Raw genomic sequence first — 8,707 nt, 5'->3', positions numbered from 1 at the left:
CTAGAAGACTGAAGCTTGCTATGGTTCCCTAAATGACTGAAACTTGCTCAGATGATTCCCTAGATAACTTAAAGCTGTTTAGATGGTTCCCTAGAGAACTTAAAGTTGTTAAGATGATTCCCTAGAGAACTTAAAATTTGTTTAGATGGTTCCCTAGAGGACGGAAACTTGTTAAGATGGTTCCCTAGAGTACTGCAACTTGCTGACTAAAATGGTTCCCTAGAGAACTGAAACTTTCTCAGATGGTTCCCTACAGGACGGAAACCTGTTAAGATAGTTCCCTAGAAGACTGAAACTTGCAAAGGGGTTCATTAAAGGACGGAAACTTGCTAAGATGGTTCCCTAGAGAACTGAAACTTGCTAAGATGGTTACCTTAAGAATTGAAACTTGCTTAGATGATTCCCTTAAGGACAAACACTTGCTTAAATGATTCCCTTGAGAACTTAAACTTGATAAGATGGTTCCGTTAGTGGACGGAAACTTGTTAAGATGGTTTGCTGACTACAGATGGTTCCCTAGAGGACTGAAACTTTCCAAGATGGTTACCTAGATAACTGAAACTTTCTAAGATTGTTCCTTAGAGGACCGAAACTTGCTCAGTTGGTTCCCGTCAGGACGGAAACTCGCTGCTAAGATGGTTCCCTAGACGACAAAAACTTTCTTATATGGTTCCCTGTAAGACTGAAACTATGTGTGATTATAATATACAACAATAATAATAGGATACAACATTTGATATAGCGCCCTATCTAGCTAACATAAGCCACTCTAAAGAGCTTTAGAGGTTCTCCAGAGAACTGACACTTGCTAACCTGGTTCCCTACAAGATAAGATGGTCTTCACAGGACGAAAACCTGCTAACGTGGTTCCCAAGAGGACGGAAACTTTTGTTGGTGTCCGATTGGGATCGGAACTTCTTATTGGGTACCCTAGTGAAAAGGAACTTAATCACGTGATGCCCTAGTTGAAAGGAATTTGCTATGGTTAGCCCAAGTGGACAGGAACTTCTTACGATGTGGCATAGTTTCAAGGAACTTGTTATAATTGTCTTTCAGGAAAAGTACTTGGTATGATGGTGTCTTAAGGAATAAGATCTTGCTATGATGTTTGCTAGGGGACAGAAACTTTCTAAGGTGGAGCCCACGAGTACAGATACTTGTTAAGTGACGGAAACGTGTTAGGTGGTGACTTAAGGGACTAAAACATGTTTGGAAGAGCCCTGTGGAGTGAAACTTACTTATTGTGGTGCCCTATGAATTCATGTACAAATGAAGTAGGAAAGAACACAGTTAACTTTGTAACTATTACTATCCACCATGAAGAGCTATGGCGGAAATCTGCCCTAAGTCGGCATTTATGAAAACGGAAAAAAATACTTATGAATAAATCATTTCTAGCAGCGAAAATGCATAGATTAGATACAAAAACCAATTATATATGAATTTGTGAACTGCTGAGATATTAGGTATTGTTAATATGATACTGCAAATATAGCCATATTCACTATATCTATGAAAGTGATTGGGTATCCCAGACTTAAACACTTTCCCATTTGAATAAACTTTTTATTCCGTGATGTAATATGCAAAAACAAATCGTATTCCGGAAAAGTGGTTCTCCTTTGGAAAAGTGCTCAAAATAATGGTGGTGAGCGAGTTTCTTAAACTGCGACAGGTGTTTCTTGGGTTAAAACAGTTTGTATTCCCATCTTCGTCAATGTCCAATGTAGGTGAATGTGTAACGCAGTTGACTTGTGACCAGACGAAATGAACGGTGCACGTTCGAATCCACGTTTAGGTTCTTTCTTTTTAAAATCCTTAGGCATGTTATCTTTTTTTCCTTAATTAAATAATAAAATATTTTTTTAAATCAATGGAACATTATTATTTTTTTTAATAATAATATACCTATTGATTTATCTTCTATGCAATCATGTCAACAGCTCACTATACACGTGTACAGTACAGCTACGCTTTGTAGATAAGACATCATTTTAAATGATATTTATGAATTGTTTTACCATCCAATTGACACTAGTGATTTTATCTATTATTTAAACCCAACAAATGATGCTAAAATACCAAAATAATGTGGGATTGTTGCGTCAGAATAAAAAAAAAGGCCAAGCCAACAAAAATGAACTGTTATTTTCGGCTCAGTGGATTTTTACCAACTTTTGCCTGGAGCTTCATAACGGCGACCGGCGTGGTCCATCTGGAGGCAGAGAGACAGTGCCAACTAGGGGGGAAATGGGTAAATCTTCAAAAATCTTCTTTTAAACTAATGTAGGATTTTTAACCAAAGAACTATGCCTATGTCCCTAAAAGTTGTGCTCCTCTAGTGCGCGCGTGCCACCGTGTGCTGTTATAACACGTCCTCAGGTATTCTTAATACATGAAGCTCTATCGGAATCCTTTGTCTAAGAATAGATTATTGTAAACATACGAATTTAGGGCCATGGCTATTAATACATGCGTTTCTCAATAAAGACTTCACAAAATATTTATTTCACGTTATTTATATTAATTTAAAACAATGTATGTAACACAATATCGTACAATCATTTCCAGCAACTTTTGAAAGGATATCATTTTCATTACTACTGCCTGCATCATGCCATGACCTGTTTTCTTACAAAACACACATCCTGATTTTGTTCTTCTTGCACCTTTGAATGGCAAAAATACATACAATTTTCCAATAGCATGTCTTACACGTGTATTGCGCTGCTAACTTTCTGCTGCAGTCTTCCTGCATTTCAAACAAATGTGCTCGCTGATGACTTCCCGAATTTTAGGTATTTTTTTGCGAGATACACAGTTCATATTTTTGTTTGGCCTTTTTTTTATTCTCACGAAACCAATCCCTTATTCTTGTATTTCGGCATCATGTGTTTGTGTTTAGATACAATTTAAAATTGCTTGTGCCAATTGGAGAGTAAAACAATTCATAAATATAATTTTAAAAGATGATTTCCTACCTACAAAGCGTAGCTGTACTGTACACGTGAACAGGAATGTGTTGACATGATTCCATAGAACATAAATCAATAGGTATGATATTAAGATATAAATAAAAATGTCCATTGATTTGAACTTTGAACTTGCACCGTTCACTTTTTCTGGTCACACGTTAACTGCGTTACACATTCGGCTACATNAGCGTAGCTGTACTGTACACGTGTACAGGAATGTGTTGACATGATTCCATAGAACATAAATCAATAGGTATGATATTAAAATACAAATAAAAAAATCCACTGAATTGAACTTCGAACTTGCACCGTTCACTTTTTCTGGTCACAAGCTAACTGCGTTACACATTCGGCTATTTAGGACATAGACGAAAAAAGGAAACACATTCCGCTTTAACCAAAGAAACACCTGCCGCAGATTTGAGAAATGTGATTACCCCTGTTTTTCATTATTTTGAGCACTCCCAAAGGAGGACCACTTTTCCGGCATACGATTTGTCTTTGCATATTACATCACGGAATCAAAAAGTGTATTCAACAGTTGGTCCTCGGATGGGGAAGTGTTGAAAGTATTTTTTTTAAGTCTGGGAAACCCTATCACTTTCATAGATATAGTGAATATGGTTATATTTGCAGTATCATATTAACAGTACCTAATATCTCAGCAGTTTAAAAATCCATAGTCAATTGGTTTGATATCTATTCCATGCATTTTCGCTACTTGATATTATTTACTCATTAATATTTTTTCCGTTTACATAAATGCCGACTAAGGGCAGTTATCCGCCATAGCTCTTTGTCCCAGATATCTTCGGGCAAAGGGGACTCAATTTAAGATCAACTAAGTGTGTACGAACTACAAAAATGAGACTTGATGGATTTATCTTCACATTTACTTGTTTAGTGACGTCATACTTAGTTATTATGACGTCATCCATGCTTTGTTATTACCAGGCAACAGGTTGACACCATCAGTCAGCAAGCTGATCAGAAAATGGGTTGTTCACATTCAAAGTTCGCAAGGAGGAAAAGGAAAAAGAAGTCCTCATATCATGAAAGTTATTCGCCAGAACAGGTATGAATGTCATCATATTCTTCCGATAATCGTATTGTGTTTTCGGCATTTTCTTTCCCCTTTTAGTCTATGCAGTCTCGTTAACGCCCACACGTGCTCATTGGATACCGTTGTAACCTTTTTTTCTAATAGTGCATTCCATTTAACGGAACAGTCTGGTTGCGCTAACTAGGAACTGTTACATACAATGTATAACAAGGAATAGTGCTTCCGAATGACCTTCCCGAATGTGTAAATCTAATAGAAAAGAAAGAAATATATTTTCCGTAATTGACTAAACCACAGGATCCTGAAGTTCTGCCAAAACATAATAATTACAGTAATACACAAAAAAATCCTATACTATGCTTAAAATTATTTTATGCATATTATAGGTGTTTTTATTTTTTGTATTACCGTTATAATTAATTTTTGACAGAACTTCAGGTACCTGTGACTAAACGATTCCGTCGTAAAAAATCTGCCAAACAATGCGAATTATTGCCTTAACTAAATGTACCTTTCATTTGTATTGAAGCAGCAAAATACTGCATAAGGTATGTAAAATTGTTCCGTATCGAGTACTCTCACATTAAACCAATATACAATTTGGTAAAAATATGAAATGAAAACTTTTCGGTTGGTCGCCATTTTGGTCCTACTTAATACCACCAAATGATCGAGACTTTCCCGGCGTACCGGAACGCCACATCTCATTAGGACGAATTAGCGGATCGCCTTGTTCGTGTTGGAATAATTGGAACGTCCGGTTGGAACACGATGTAACACCGAGTAGTATACACCGCTCTAGAACTATGTCTGTAACTTAAACATGGTGCACATTGTCCACAGAAAACAAAGTAATTCGCCACATTGACAATGCTTTGATAGGACTACTGGCAGTATTGTCAGAACGGGTTATATGAACTTACAACTTCAAATTAGTTGTTTGCAACTGATATCTCTAATAAATATTAAAACCTTTAAAACAAGTTATGTAGCCTTGTTAAGTAGCCATAGGGACAGGGGTTTGCCCGTTAGCTGTAAACTGGTTTTTGACTATGTACAATTGAAACAGTACAGTAAAAAAAAGATCTGTGGTCTGTATTCATGAAACCGTTCTCATACTAACTCAACGTTCTGTGCTAAAGACAAATGTCTTGTTTCCGTAATAAATTGAAAGAAAATTCAACACAGTAAGTCAATGGTAAGGGAGCCTAATACTGTTTTCTATATCTAAACTTAGCTTTTTGACCGTGTTACAGGATTTGATCGAGTTATAAAAATGTTGGATTGGGCACAGATTTTATTCTTGACCATGAGAACGGTAATTCATGAAAACGGACCCGGGATTCGAATTGGGACCTCTCAACTGTAACGGGCGCTCTAACCAATTTAGCTACCTGGTGCCGGCAATCGACCCAGTCAAGTTCCGCTATTTTATCGTATACAGTCAAATTGAATTGTTCGTGGTAGACATGTGTAGTCGATGAGTATTCCAACCATACAGATGGAATCGATCTCCAGTTGCCATGACATCGCAGGCAGAACTGTAGACCAAGTGGGGACACGGTTAAACAAAACTTTGTTATTCCCTGCTTAATGTTCAGCATTTAGGGGAATGGCAACAACTGATTCACCCGTTGTAAGTATAATGTGAACGGGCGGAATACTGTGCTGGGTTCCTTCGGTATGGTAATTCAGTGAGATAGCACTAAAAAGTCGGCATCAGATCCGCACTATCACAAGGAGGCAAACACACCAACATGCCCTATCTCCTGCATACACACGCAAGCACGGTTACAATACACACATGGAGGCACGTCCTTAAATGGAATCAGACTATACCAAGACAGCTATGGAATTAACAGGAAAATGTCGGACCTGTATAGTACCTAGCCAGCTAGGTGTGGTGTATATGTATTATTGTCTTTAAGCTCCAGAGGGGACATGTTCATTTTCGTAACTCCAAATCTGTTAACAACCCATTCCTTTCCGTATTTCTGTCAATTGGTAACTTCATCATACATGTTTTCAGGCTCAGGAGCTCGAGGCTAGTATTGTTTATGGGTCTATAACAAAAACTTTAGTAGAAAGCTTACTATTTAGATTGAAATGCCTTCTTAGTTTATCTTCTCTTCGCCAAGTTTCATTTTGAAAAGATAATCGCGCTCGCAGATGTATTTGCCCGTAAACTAACGAGTGTTGTCTCCCAGTGCTCATCATCATGACCTCGCAATCTAAGTCCTGTGAGCTTGATCCACTGCCTACAGACCTATTAAAGCAATGTCTTGAAGCAATAATGCCTTTGATTACCTCAATCATGGACAAATCATTGGCTGAGTCAAAGGTTCCATTGTGTTTCAAGAAGGCACATGTAAGACTGGTTAAAGAAGCCTGAAATGGACAAGGAGGAGTTGAAGAACTACCGCACAGTTTAAATCTGCCTTTTCTGTCTAGGATCTTGGAGAAGGTTGTGTCCCGGCGTTTAGAGGTTCATATCCATGCAAACAGTCTCCATGACAACATACAATCGGCCTACCGTATGGAACACTCTACTGAGACGGCCCTCCTACGTGTACATAATGACACAGCTTCTGCATTGGATAACAAGTACAGAGCGGTGCTTGTCATGCTGGACTTGTCAGCTGCTTTTGACGTCATCGACCATGGCATACTTTATAAACGTGTGGATTTCTCTTATGGAGTGACTGATACCGCACTATGCTGTATACAGTCTTATCTGAGCGAAAGACGACACTGTATTGCCATCGGATCAACCACCTCACATGACAAAGTACTAGATTTCCGGGTTCCTCAAGGGTCGGTGTTAGGACCCCGGACATATTGCCTGTACTCCAAACCGATTGGAGAGATTTGTCGTCGATATAGTCTTCACTATCATTGCTTTGCTGATGACACAAACATTTACATGGTCATCAAACCACAAGACAGTTGGGATACAGCTTCAGAAAATCTGGAAGCTTGTCTGACAGACATCAGTACCTGGATGAACGCCAACATGCTAAAGCTTAATCAGGAAAAGACGAAACTAATCGTCTTTTCCCAAATGTGTCAGCAAACATTGGCTCTCCAGCTCAAGGTCTGTGCCAGAACTATTGAGACTGTCCCAGCTGTTAAAACCCTAGGGGTATACTTTGATAGTTTACTGAACATGGAGAAACAAGTGAACGCTATTGCCAAATCCTGTTACTACCAGATCAGAAACATCGGCTGTATTTGGCAGTTTATAACTGAAGATGTATGCAAGATTTTGGACCATTCACTTGTTACCTCTCGGTTGGATTATGGTTGCGCCCTGCTCTGTGGTTTATCTGACAAACTAACTAGTCGTCTGCAGAGGGTCCAGAACACTGAAGCACGGCTGGTTACTCGTACCCGAAAGAGAGAGCACATCGCACCTGTGCTATATTCGTTGCACTGGTTACCTGTACGATACAGATCGCAGTACAACATTGTGGTACACTGAATGGAACAGCTCCTCGGTACCTACAGGGGCTTGTTACCCTGTATCAGCCGTCACGAGCACTGCGGTCGGAGTCAGAATCATTGTTGTGTGTCCCAAAATCTCATAATGTGACCTATGGAAACCGGTGCTTTGGGAGGGTTTCGGCCACGATGTGGAATAGCTTGACATCTGCTATTAGAAAGTCAAATACCCTGGCCAAATTCAAGAGGGCCATCAAAACCCACCTCTTTACGTCTGCATTTTAGGGTCTCTGCAGAGACGTCATGTAAATACCACCCTTTATTTGTTCAATTATGTGCACATTGCTTGCTTAAATGTATAAAAGTTATTGTGAGCCTTTGTTTTTGTTTCACAATTATACTATAACTATCACCCATATGTTGTTAAGCGCTTTAGAGTAATTTTACAAATTAAGTAGGGCGCTCTATAAATGTTGTATATTATATTATTATTATTAGTGCTAGAGATACTTTGATTTGAAAATCAAAATAGGAGGTTATTGCTTAAGTAAACCGGAAGTAGAGCGAGTCGGACTATCTNGTTTGTATACGACAGTCCATAGTACGTGTTTATGGAGTAGTAATCTGGAGTACATGATAGTAGATAAAACACACCAGCATTCAAAAGCACCAAATCAGCGCAAGACTATCTGTACGTTGAAGTAGCGTTATGTGTTACTTTAACAATAATTATACCTTTTATTCGCAGGAGGAAACACAAAAGGACCTTCAAACAGACGGAGAAGACGTTGAGAAATTTTCAAACCAGAAACAGAAATATCCAGAAAACGGAAGTCACATAGATCTATCGTCCGGTAAGAATAAACGATCAACGTCAATAAACACAAGACACTATGACGTCAAGGACTTGATGACGTCGATAGGATTTCGTGAAGACAGTACCAAGGACAGCATGATAATGAGAAACCCCGTGTCAGAGGAGTTTCCCCGCCGGAAGTGCGAGTTGAAATTTCGTCGCCGGAAGCTTTACTCTGTCCTTATCCTCGCCATGACTGTGTTCGTCTATAGCATGAGACTCAGTCGAAATATTCGTATAAGGGATATATAAGGATGTTGATTTCCGGTTATTACTTTGTCCTCGTCATGAGATATGCATGAAGGGCCAGCGTATAGTCTCGCTATTCAGGTTATTTCACCCAGCCGATGTTAACTGTAATAAAACATCGTG

Source organism: Mizuhopecten yessoensis, unplaced genomic scaffold (assembly GCF_002113885.1).
Source record: "Mizuhopecten yessoensis strain PY_sf001 unplaced genomic scaffold, ASM211388v2 scaffold3049, whole genome shotgun sequence".
Lineage (NCBI taxonomy): Eukaryota > Metazoa > Mollusca > Bivalvia > Pectinida > Pectinidae > Mizuhopecten > Mizuhopecten yessoensis.
Note: the sequence above shows the minus strand (reverse complement) of the source record.